Source organism: Colobus angolensis, unplaced genomic scaffold (genome assembly GCF_000951035.1).
Source record: "Colobus angolensis palliatus isolate OR3802 unplaced genomic scaffold, Cang.pa_1.0 Scaffold4, whole genome shotgun sequence".
Classification (NCBI taxonomy): Eukaryota; Metazoa; Chordata; class Mammalia; order Primates; family Cercopithecidae; genus Colobus; species Colobus angolensis.
Genome location: NW_012117376.1, coordinates 11,811,223 through 11,823,300, shown reverse-complemented (window position 1 = coordinate 11,823,300; position 12,078 = coordinate 11,811,223). Strand labels below are relative to the sequence as shown.

At 40.8% G+C, this 12,078-nt stretch overlaps 1 protein-coding gene and 1 pseudogene across 2 annotated transcripts in view; one reads left to right on the top strand and one right to left on the bottom strand.

The window, feature by feature from the left end:
- LOC105521452 overlaps positions 1-9,990 on the bottom strand; it is a 65,792-nt pseudogene extending 55,802 nt beyond the window's left edge. Inside the window, exon 1 of the transcript XR_001003271.1 lies at positions 9,509-9,990. The product of XR_001003271.1 is annotated as a 60S ribosomal protein L27 pseudogene (transcript). The remainder of the gene's footprint in view (positions 1-9,508) is intronic.
- EPB41 (erythrocyte membrane protein band 4.1) overlaps positions 1-12,078 on the top strand; it is a 253,110-nt gene that overhangs the window by 83,342 nt on the left and 157,690 nt on the right. The gene's annotated exons all lie outside the window — the stretch shown is intronic.

Genomic DNA, 12,078 nt, shown 5'->3' with positions numbered 1-12,078 from the left:
GGTCTTGAACTCCTGACCTCAAGTGATCCACCTGCTTCGGCTTCTCAAAGTGTTGGGATTACAGGCATGAGCTACCACGCCCGGCTGCATTTACTCTTTAGACAAAATTTTAACACAGTTGGGTATCTAGTTTCTGAATCAGTGTAGATTAGCCAATAACAGATTAAAGGAAGAGACATTGGAAGATGCTTGTTGGCAGGCCACTTTGACATCAGCAAGAAATATGAGTTAACTCTTCAAATGAGCAAACAGGAAACTAATAAAGGCAGATACAAAAAATTAAAAAGGACAGTATTCAGATATCTTTCTGAAAGAGCTAATCATCCCTGTAGACTTCAGTAGCCCATGAGGACATTAGCACTGCATAGTAATTGAGGTTCATAATGATGACTATATCAATAAAGGCTCAATTATGGTCTATAGATTTAAAAAATGAAACAAGGAAGCATATGATCCATTTCATAAAGATTTCTGTCTAGAATGGATCAAATAATAAACTTTGACAGTTTTTTTTCTTTTGAGACAGGGTCTCACTCCATCACCCAGTCTGGAGTGCAGCGATCACAGCTCACTATAGCCTCGACCTCCCGGGCTCAGCTGATCCTCCTACCTCAGGCTCACCACTCCATACCCACCCCTACCCTGCCCCTGTAGCTGGGACTACAGGTGCATGCTACCATGCCCAGCTAATTTTTTGTATCCTTTATAGAGATAAGGTTTCACCATGTTGTCCAAACCAGACTGATCTTGAACTCCTGGGCTCAAGTGATTTGCCTGCTTAGGCTTCCCAAAGTGTGCTAGGATTACAGGCTTGAGCCACCGCACCCAGCCCACTTTGACACTTAAAAGGAATAAAACTCAATTCCGTGGAAATGAATTTTTTTTTTTTTTTGTTTCACATAGTCTTCATTGATGCTCAGTAATCATTGATCCAGTAGTGTATTTTCTGGGAGGGCCCGGGCCTAGGTGGTGTACTTTTAGACTATATTCAGACATCTTTTAAGTATATGCCTGAATTCTCTAGAGAAGTAAAGAATGCGTTTTCATCTTCTTAGAAGAAGATGAGTAAGAGTTTGTTTATTTAAAAATATCTTTGAATGAGTTGATTCAGCGGTATTAGTCACCATAGAAATGACTTAAATTAAAAACCAAGTTTTTGAAAACAGCATGATCATGCTGAGTGACATTCCTGATTCACTCAGTTTGGCAATTTTTTTTTTTTTTTTTAGGCAGAGTCTCGCTCTGTTGCCCAGGCTGAAGTGCAGTAGTGTGATGATGATTCACTGCAGCCTCCAACTCCTGGGCAGGAGGAGGCAGTTCTCCCACCTCAGCTTCCCGTGTAGCTGGGACTACAGGCTCATGAAACTAAGCTTGGCTAATTTTTTTTTTTTTTCCCCTTTACTACGGACATGGTCTCACTATGTTGCCCAGGCTGGTCTTGAACTCCTGGGCTCAAGCAATCCTCCCACCTTGGACTCCCGAAGGGCTGGGATTACAAGTGTGAGCCACTGCATGCCTTTATAAAGAGTAATTTAAGATCCAAATAATTTCAAGAAGATAGAGGAAGAATTCTGAAGAAACTCTTTTGTAAATTTTAAATTACCATTTTCATCCAAAGACCACATTGGTGATTATCCTATTCTAGAGGTGCTAATTAGTGTACTTAAATTGAGTTAGAAAGGAAAGATACTTTCCTGTGGTTTTGGGGGATTGATTTTTATCAGGAAAGAAGCTATTTTTTAGCATAGTTTTGAAACCTTCATATTTGAACATATTTTCTTTCTGTCTGAAAGAATGTCACTAGATTCTGTTCTCTGACTAGAGAAGTAAAAGGGCCTATTATCCCTCACTTTTGCTTTTCCCTCCTTATTCTCCTAATCCAAATGGTAACTCTGAATCTATAATGTAGCCTTTCTCTGGTGTCCACGGGGATATTGGGGGTGGGGGAGAAATAATATACCCTTTAAAAAATAACCCATTTGGCTGGGCGCGGTGGCTCAAGCCTGTAATCCCAGCACTTTGGGAGGCCGAGACGGGCGGATCACGAGGTCAGGAGATCGAGACCATCCTGGCTAACACGGTGAAACCCCGTCTCTACCAAAAAAAATACAAAAAAAAAAAACTAGCCGGGCGAGGTGGTGGGTACCTGTAGTCCCAGCTACTCCAGAGGCTGAGGCAGGAGAATGGCGTGAACCCGGGAGGCGGAGCTTGCAGTGAGCTGAGATCCGGCCACTGCACTCCAGCCTGGGTGACAGAGCGAGACTCCGTCTCAGAAAAAAAAAAAAAAAAAAAAACCATTTGTGTAACTATTCTAATGTCCCTTTTGTTTATTTTTATTTTTCAAAGACAGGGTCTTGCTCTGTCAACCAGGCTGGAGTGCAATGGTGCAGTTATACCTCACTGCAGCCTCAAATTCCTGGGCTCAAGCAATTCTCCTGCCTCAGCCTCCCAGATAGCTATGACTATAGGCATGCACCACCATGCCCGGCTAATTTTTTTATTTTTATTTTTTTAAGAAACAAGATCTTGCTATGTTGCCCAGGCTGGTTTGGAACTCCTAGTCTCAAGTGATAGTCCTGTTTTGGTCCCCCAGAGTGTTGGGATTATAGCTGTGAGCCACTGTGCCCAACCCCTTTTGTATTCTTCCTTCCTTTTTGTAAAATCTTAACATTGGCAAAGACCTGAGAATTCAGTTAATGTAGGGACCCACTTGAAGAATCCTTTCTCTGGCATCTACAACAGATGGGCATTCAGCTTGTGTGAGTATTTTTGGTGATAATAAGCTCACTATTCCCAAGCAGCTCATTTAATTATTAAGAATTTCTTCCTTTTATTTTATTTAGATGAAAACTAAGTCTTTGTAATTTCTGTGGACTAATGAATTCTACCCTTAGGAGTCACATGAAATTGAGCAGGTCTTGAAATTTGTTAGAGCTGCAATCACTTTCCTGCTTTGAATTCTCTTTTTCTAGGCGAAAGGTCCCAATATCATTCAGTTATTTATTTTATGACATGGTTTCAAATTCCATTATTATCTTCTATCTCTAACAGATTCTTTCTCTCTAAAATAGATTGCTGTATGTAAAATAGAATGTAGGATTTAAGATGCAGTATAAATACTGAGAACTGAGGGGTTATTGCTGTCCACAATCTTCAGATAGAGAATCAAATCCAGGAGGTCAGAGACTAAGTTTATCTTTCTTACTAGAGTAGCCACTACTTAGTATAGGAGTGCTCTGGTCACTATAAGTCTAGAAATGCAGATAAAGATTGTAAGCTGTTTTAGAATTTCATTTCTGTTGGGGCATGTTCAGTCAAGCACTTAAGATCCTTTTTAGTGTGTGAACTATTTTGTCAAATTGGGTAACCTCCAAGGGCGGAGGTTAGTGAGGCAGGCAAAAGCCAAATCATTCTAGGATGTGATTTAAGTGAGAAGTGAAGAAGACTCATACAAACATAATAGCAGTAGAGAAGCTGAAAAATAGACTGGTTCTAAATATATTTTGGTAGTAGACTGTATAGGGTTAACAGATGGATTTGGTTAGGAAGGGAAATGGAGAAGGCTAAGAGAATGACAGCACTTAGGATTCTGCTTTGAGATACTGGATGGTATGATTGAGCCACTTATGGGAACAGAAAAAAACAGAATTAAGAATTTAATTTTGAACATGTTTTATTGAGATACTTGCCAGATATTAATCTTCTCTATTTTATTTCAGTTCTTTTTTTTTTTTTTTTTGAGATGGAGTCTTGCTCTGTCGCCCAGGCTGGAGTGCCATGGGGCAATCTCGGCTCACCGCAACCTCTGCCTCCCGGGTTCAAGCAATTCTCTTGCCTAAGCCTCCCAAGTAGCTGGGATTACAGGCACCTGCCACCACGCCCGGCTAATTTTTTTTTTTTTTTTTTGAGATGGAGTCTCGCTCTGTTGCCCAGGCTGAAGTATAATGGCACGATCTTGGTGCATCACAACCTCCGCCTCCCGGGTTCAAGTGATTCTCCTGCCTTAGCTTCCTGAGTAGCTGGGATTACAGGCATGTGCCACCATATCTGGCTAATTTTGTATTTTTGGTAGAGACAGGGTTTCTCCATGTTGGTCAGGCTGGTCTCAAACTCCTGACCTCAGGTAATCCACCCACCTCGGGCTCCCAAAGTACTGGAACTACAGGTGTGAGCCACTGTGCTCGGCCTTATTTTGGTTCTATTACCATTTATCAAAGTGGGCCAAAGGAGGTATATTATAAAAAAATGCCTTTAGGCTCCAATATGCAACTGCCTGCATTAATAAGAAGTGTGCTAGTGAGAGTAAGCTAGAGAAACTAAGGGCAGCAGGAGTTCTTAAACCTTGGTTGCAAGGCTTTTCAAGTTTCTCTGCTCAGTATTGATTTCAGCTTCCCTAGGGATTCCCATTGTGAATATTCACTGATAACCTGAATTTACCCAGTCATTTGTTGAATTTCCCTCTTTCTCTAGCCTCTTCTGCCTCCACTTTATCTACTTCCCTACTTAAAAGCTTTCAGTGGCTCTCAGGAATCAAGTCCCAACAATTTAGCATGATACTCAAGTCGTTTCATAATGTATCTTTGCCTGTCTCTTCCTGTCTCATTCCATCTTCACGTACACTCTGGAAAGAGTAAAAAAAGAAATATGTACATGAGTCGGAAACTTGAGACTGGTGGAAATAGAGGTGGTCTTGGCCAAATTGAATAGCCTGTGTGTAACTTCTCAACAGATAGAGGTTTTGTTAACAGAGAAGCATCTCTGGGGTAGAAGCATCTGAAGTACTGTGTTTTACAGAGACAGATACTAGCCTGAGAATTTACAACAGAATCATCACCATGTTTAATGGTTTCATTAATGCATGACTCCAAGATCTAAAAAATCTAAAAATTTTTTTAACCACCCAGAGTTTATTTTCTGGGAAATGAGAATGTCTACCTTGTAGAGGGGTTGTAAGGCATGTAGAATAATATGTGGCATTTAGGTACTCAATACATGCTAGCTGCTATTATTATTGTTGCTGTTGGAATCTAATTTTTTTATTTTTGAGAGATAGGGTTTCACCTTGTCACCCATGCTGGAGTGTAATGGTAAGATCATGACTCACTGTAGCCTTGACCTCTGGGCTCAAGTGATCCTCCTACCTCAGACTCCCAAGTAGCTGGGATTACAGGGGCATGTCACTACACTTGGCTAATTTTTTATTTTTTGCAGAGACGAGGTCTTTCTATGTTGCCTAGGCTAGTCTCAAACTCCTGGGCTCAAGCTATCCTCCTGCCTTGGCCACCCAAAGTACTGGGATTACAGGTGTAAGCCACCGTGCCTGGCCATGGAATTTTAAACGGTAGCTCTATTCTAACCTTATCTCCCCCTACTGCCCTATTGTAGCCCTATTTCAGCTAGTCTGGAATTGTTACTAGTTTCTTTGGACTTAAAATGTTCTTAACAATACTGGTTCTCCTGCGTGGAATTCCATTTGCCCATTGCACTTCAAGTCTCTTTCTATTGACATCTATAGTCCTCCCTCAAAGCATTATTTATTTATTTTTTGAGATGGAATCTTACTCTTTTGCCCAGGCTGGAGTGCAGTGGTGCCATCTTGGCTCAGTGCAACCTCTGCCTCCTAGGTTCAAGCCATTCTCCTGCCTCAGCCTCCCAAGTAGCTAGGATTATAAGTGTGCACCACCATGTGCAGCTAATTTTTGTATTTTTAGTACAGACAGAGTTTCACCCTGTTGGCCAGGCTGGTCACAAACTCCTGACCTCAGGTCATCTGCCTGCCTTGGCATCCCAAAGTGCTGGGATTACAGGTGTGAGCCACTGTGCCTGGTGGTTTTTTTTTTTTTCCAGTGAGCTAATTTGAAGAGTAATACCTAGAATTAAATCATCAAACTTCATCCCTAAATGGTGATTATAAAGGAAATTTTGTTAATGCTGCCAAACTGCAATGTTTTTGTGAAGTTTTCCACTCAAGAAGCATTAATGGAGCACTGATTCAATGTTACAAAGAGATGTAAAAAAAGATGTAAGAAACCATTCAGTCTTTTCAGTCTGCTCAGTATGTTTTTCTTTTGTCTTTTTTTTAAGGTTTGATTTTTCTGAAATTAACAGATGCACCTTTTTTTTTTTTTTTTTTTTTTTTTTTGTATTTTTAGTAGAGACGGGGTTTCACAGTGTTCTCCAGGATGGTCTCGATCTCCTGACCTCGGGATCTGCCCGCCTTGGCCTCCCAAAGTGCTGGGATTACAGGCGTGAGCCACTGCGCCCAGCTAGATGCACACTTTTTAAACAAGTGTATCTTTGATACCAGATGGGGTGTAATTCATAGGGTTTTGAGGATTAGGATTGAGATGGAATGGTAACTCATCACTTTTTCTTCAGAGTTGGGTAGATTCTTTTTTGTTTGTTTGTTTAAATCAAAAGACCTCTTTCTGACATTAAATAAATGGATACCTCCTTTTGGATTTTATATCCGGAATGAAAATAGTGTCATTTACATAGGAAGAGCCTGTTTGCAGAGCATTTATCCTGTTTGTGCTGCCTGACTTCTTTGTATCTTTTCATCTGTACCCATCCTATCATTTGTAACACAAAGAACTTGGCTGCATGGTATTTGTCCGGAGAAGTTTATTTGAGCTTTTAGTAAGTGATCCATAGGATTTTTTTTTTCTTTTTGCTATTTATTTTTTATTTGTTTAATTCATATTAACCTCAGAGCTAACTGAAAGTATCAGCGAGCTTTATCAGTTTCATTTTATATTTTCTCTCTCTCTCTCTCTCTCTTTTTTTTTCTCTTATTAATAGCATTGCTACCGATGTGTACAGGGCTGGAAAGAACATAGATGCAAACTCTCCTTAATCATTCATTTTTATGTTTTTTCTTGTATAGACTGAGTTGTAGCATCTTTGCTGAATACTGCATTATTTGAATTCCTGATTGTTTTCTAGCATTTAATGTATGGTATTAGCTGAAGTTGGTTTCAGTATGTTTCAGTAGAATTCTTTTGCCTTTTTACCTATGTGCCTGTTCCTTAATTATGTTTTCATTTATTCTTATGTTCAACTTGTTTTTTACATATGTCCCATTATGTGGCAAAATGTCTCAGTTCTGTACTCATAGATGTTATCCTCTAACTTTTCATATGTCTTAATTGGATTTGGATCATAATCCCAAAAGACCCAATCCTAAACACCATAATCCAAAATGTTAAAATCCTGAATGATCAAAATCTCTGAAGCCTAAATCTCTGAAGTCTAAAATCCCTAATGTCTTCAATCCCCAAAATCACAATCACAGGATAGTTGCTTCATGTTAGGCAAAACTATTACTTTGTTGTGTTTATTTGGAAATTCAATATGGTTTAAGGAGATGCATATAGATGCCAGGTTGACAAGGGGTAGAGTTACAGACTTAGTTTTAGAGATGTTAGTTTGACTGGATTAAGGAATACCTAGAAACCTGGTAAAATATTGTTTGGGGTGTGTCTGTGAGGATGTTTCCAGAGGAGATTAGTGTGTAAGTCTTGTGGATTAGGTGGGGAAGATCTGCCCTCATTTTTGGTGGGCACCATCAAATTGGCTGGGGGGCCCGGAAAGAACAAATACAGAAGGCATGTGTGTCTCTGAGAGCTGGGACAGACTTTTCTTTCTGCTGTGTTGGACATCAGAACTATAGGCTTCTCAGCCTTTGGACTCAAGGACTTATACCAGTAGCACCCCAGGTCTTGAGGATGAGAGTTATACCATCAATTTTTCTGGTTCTGAGGCCTTCAGTCTTGGACTGAGCTATGCCACCGGCATCCCAGAGTCTCCAGCTTGCACACAGCCTCTTGTGGAACTTCTCAGCCACCACAATCATGTGAGCCAATTCCCCTAGTAAATCCTCCATCATGTATCTATGTATGTATCCTATTGGTTCTGTCGCTCTGGAGAACCCTGACTAATAGAGATTTGGTATTAGAGAGGCTGAATGTCATTCCTTCTTACTGTATTCCTTACAACACAGTGAAAGATCTGTGAAATTGTTTCCTCGTAGAAAGGCTGTGATCAGTTAAGTGTATGAGGCTACTTAATGGTGAAAGATAAAAGTTTAAAAGCTAATTATTATTGCTGCTGTGAAAGCAGAATGTTGCTTAATTGCAATGGCCAAGCAATAACAAAACTTTCCAATGGACCGCATATACTTACAAAATTTGTAGACCACAACCACTCTCCAAAACAAGTGCAGTGAGTGTTTTGAACGTCATACAAGAATTGAAAATGCATGCGAAAAATACAGGAAATCTCCCCTGCCAAATTGTATTCAATTGTGTATGAGTACTGCCCCTTCACACATGCCCCTTCATACTTGCCTTTAAAAAACACCCTTCATTAAAGAATAAAAAGAATTTGACAAGCTCGGTGAGCTTCTGAACCAAAAACTCTTGTCGATATTGAGGTTCCTCCACTGTTGCAAAGCACATTAAATGGTGAATTATTTTTGATTAGGGATTTGACTGTTGAAGAGGATAGACTTCTTATATTTACCAGTAAATCTAATATAGCAAAACTAGCACATGCTTCACTTTGGCTAATGGATGGTACTTTTGAAACTGTCCTCACTTTTTTTTTAATCACCTGTGTATAATTCATGCCCCCATTGAATCTGAAAATTCTAGAACTTATCTACTAGTTTATGTATTAGTGACTAGAAAAAGTGAAACACCTTATAAATGTTTATTTGAAGATTTGGTAGACTTGGCAGAAGAAAATGGATTTTGATTGAATCCCTGAATCGTAATGACAGATTTGGAATGTGGTGCAATCAAGGCTTCTAAAAGTGAATTTCAAGATGTTACAGATAAAGTTTATTCCACTGAGCCGCAGTGCATTTGGCAGAAACTTCAGATGAATGGATTGACCACATAATACAGCAAGGATGAAAGTTTCAGTTTAAAAGTGCATTGTGGCAGGCTTACGTTATCCCAGCACTTTGGTAGGTCAAGGCGGGAAGATCACTTAAGCCTAGGAATTCTAGACCAACCTGGCAACATGGTGAAACCCCATCTGTCCCCAAAATACAAAAACAAATTAGCCAGACTTGGTGGTGCATGCTTGTAGTCTCAGCTACTTAGGAGGCTGAAGTAGAAGGATGATTTGAGCTGGGGAGATGGAGGTTGTGGTGAGCTGAGAGTATGCCATCGCACTCCAGCCCGGGCCACAGAGCCAGACCCTGTCTCAAAAAAATAAAATAATAAAATAAATTTTAAAAATTTAAAAAGCACATTATGATGTCACTAGGGGAGGGTTGAGAAAAAAAATAAAAGTGCATTATAGGTTTGGTGGCTCACTCCTGTAATCCCAGCACTTTGGGAAGCTGAGGCAGGATGATCGTTTGAGCCCAGGAGTTTGAAACTAGCCTGGGCAACATGGTGAAACTCCATCTTTAAAAAAAAATTTTTTTTAATTAGCTGGGCATGGTTGTGTGTACCTGTAGTTCCAGCTTCTTGGGAGGCTGAGGTGGGAGAATTGCCTGCCCTGCGTTTATGAGCAGGATCTCTGAAGACATCCTTATTGATGACAGTTGTGTCCAAGGGGATATCCATAGAATACCTTGTGGGCATTAGGTGATTGTAGTTATAAACTTTCACAAAAGATTTGATCTTTGACCTCTTGGCAATCTTCTTCTTGCCCATGGCAGCTGTCACTTTGCGGGGGTAGCGGTCAATTCCAGCCACCAGAGCATGGCTGTAGGGGCCATCTGAGGTGCCATCATCAGTGTTCTTCACGATGACGGCTTTGCATCCAGAGTAGCGTCCAGCCAGGACAAGCACCACCTTCTCAGGCTTCAAGAACTTGCCCATTTCGGCAGCAACCACTTGGGCCTACAGCAAAAAGCCCATCATGGTTTTTGATTGATCTTAAGACTTAGGTTGTTTGTCATGGTATTTCAGATGACTGCAGTTATCTAAGCTATTTTTTATGAATACACCTTGTCTGTTCATAACTTATACCAGGTGTTTTTGCCTATTTTATCATGTAAAGTGGCCTATGAAGTGTTCTGTTGTGTTTTTATGTTTCTCAAATAAATCCCCCTTAAAAATGTAAATAAATATCTTTTAAATTTTTTTAAATTCCTTTTTTCAGAATTATATTTTTGGGATTTTGGTCTTTTGGGATTTCAACACTCGGGATTACGCCATTGAGGATTGTGTCTTTCGAGATTATGATTGGCTCCTGTCCTAATCATTACTTCCTAAATGTGGCACAGAGATCTTATCAATGGAGATACTCAGAACGCTGAATCTGGGCACTTGTCACAGCTGGGTAGGAAACCTGGAATCGCCATACTCTATGGTTAAATATTACAAAGTCTGATTAAGTGCCAAAAAGAGTTCTTAAAAATGTTAGTGGTTCACTTTTCACATTTAATATGTTGCATCATTTGCTTCATTAATTAACAAGCATTTGTTGAGCACTTACTGTGTCAAGGATTTCCCACTGTTCATATTCCACTTGCTAAAAGCAGCGTTTTACAGTCTTTGTTTCTTAGGCATTTTGAGGTACGTTCTCAAAGTGATTGTAATAGTGGTTTTCTATGCTTCCTACTCAAAATGAGCTCAGTGGGCCAGCAGCATTGGCAACATCTATTAGAATTGTAGAATCTCAGGCCCCATTCCAGACCTATTGAATCAGACCCCTCATAGTGAAGCAGGATATTTCCCTGACCTCTTCATGGGAATTGTGACAGGCGTACCTTGTTTACTCAGTCTGCCACTCTCAACTCCTCGTGGGAAGGAGCGTGTGAGTGAACAAGGCGGGAACTGGAGTGCACAAGCGCTGGAACCAGCTGGCTGCATCAGTGCTTGCAGGACTCAAGGCCATGCGGGTCCCACAGCAGTATCCAGGGGCAGTATCTGCATCCCTCGAAGTCCCAGCGGGCGTGTTACAGTGCTCGTTTAGCTCTGCCATCCGTGAACAACTTCAGTGTTAGCAGCTTGATGGGCCCTTTGCCTTTCTGAGTGAGGCAGAGGTCCAGTGTGACAGCCTTTTGTATCTGTACACATAGCTCCCGTGCTCTTGTCCGGCATCCAGGAAAAAATGAGGTCACAGGAATGAACTGAAGAATGGTAAATATGGGGGATTTTATTGCCAGTGAAAGTGGCTCTCAGCAGGAAGGGGAGCTGAAAAGGGACCAGGGTTGGGTAGATTCTCTTCCTCTGAAGTACAGCCATCTCCAGCCGAATTCTTCTCCGAAGTTAGGCCATCAAGCTATCCCTCTGAAGTCAAGCTGCTTCTCTCCAACATCCAGCCACTTCTCCTCCCTCCCAGCTGAGTCTGGGGTTTTTATAGGATGGGGTGAGGTGGGGCCATGGGTGGTTTAGGAAAAGGCAACATTCCAGCGGGAAAACAGGGATAAGTTCTCACTTTGGGCTGCAGTTTCATGCTTTTCCACTTGAGGGTGGGGTTTCGTCAGAGACCCGTCCTTTTCTGCCTAGAATTTCTCTGCCCCCTGTCTGTATCAATAGTGGTTTTAAACAAAAATTTTTTTGAAATTTTCTTTCATTATACTGGTTAAAGTTGAAACAAGAATGTAAACCCCATGATGACATAGACCTTGACTTGTGTGTCTAGCACCTAGCATCAGTCCTGTGCTAGGTGCCTGATAAGAATTTGCTGAATGAAACAATTAGTATCATGTATTTGAAGTAAATTTACTTGAATAAATTTAGAGAATGCCTTTGTAGTTTGTATTTATCAGATATATTCAGTGAAATCAATTAATTTTTTAAAAAACTTAGGGTTTTTTTTTTTTTTTTGGGGGGGACAAGGTCTCGCTCTGTCACCTAGGCTGGCATGCAGTGGCATGATCATGGCTCAGTGTAGCATCAGCCTCCTGGATTCAAGTGATTCTCCTGCCTCAGCTTCCCAAGTAGCTGGTACTACAGGCACACGCCACCCATGCCTGGCTAATTTTTAAATTTTTTATAAATATGATGTCTTCCTATGTTGCCCAAGCTGGTCTTGAACTCCTGAGCTCAAGTGATCCTCCTGCCTCAACCTCCCAAATTGCTGGGATACAGGCATGAGCCACCATGCCCA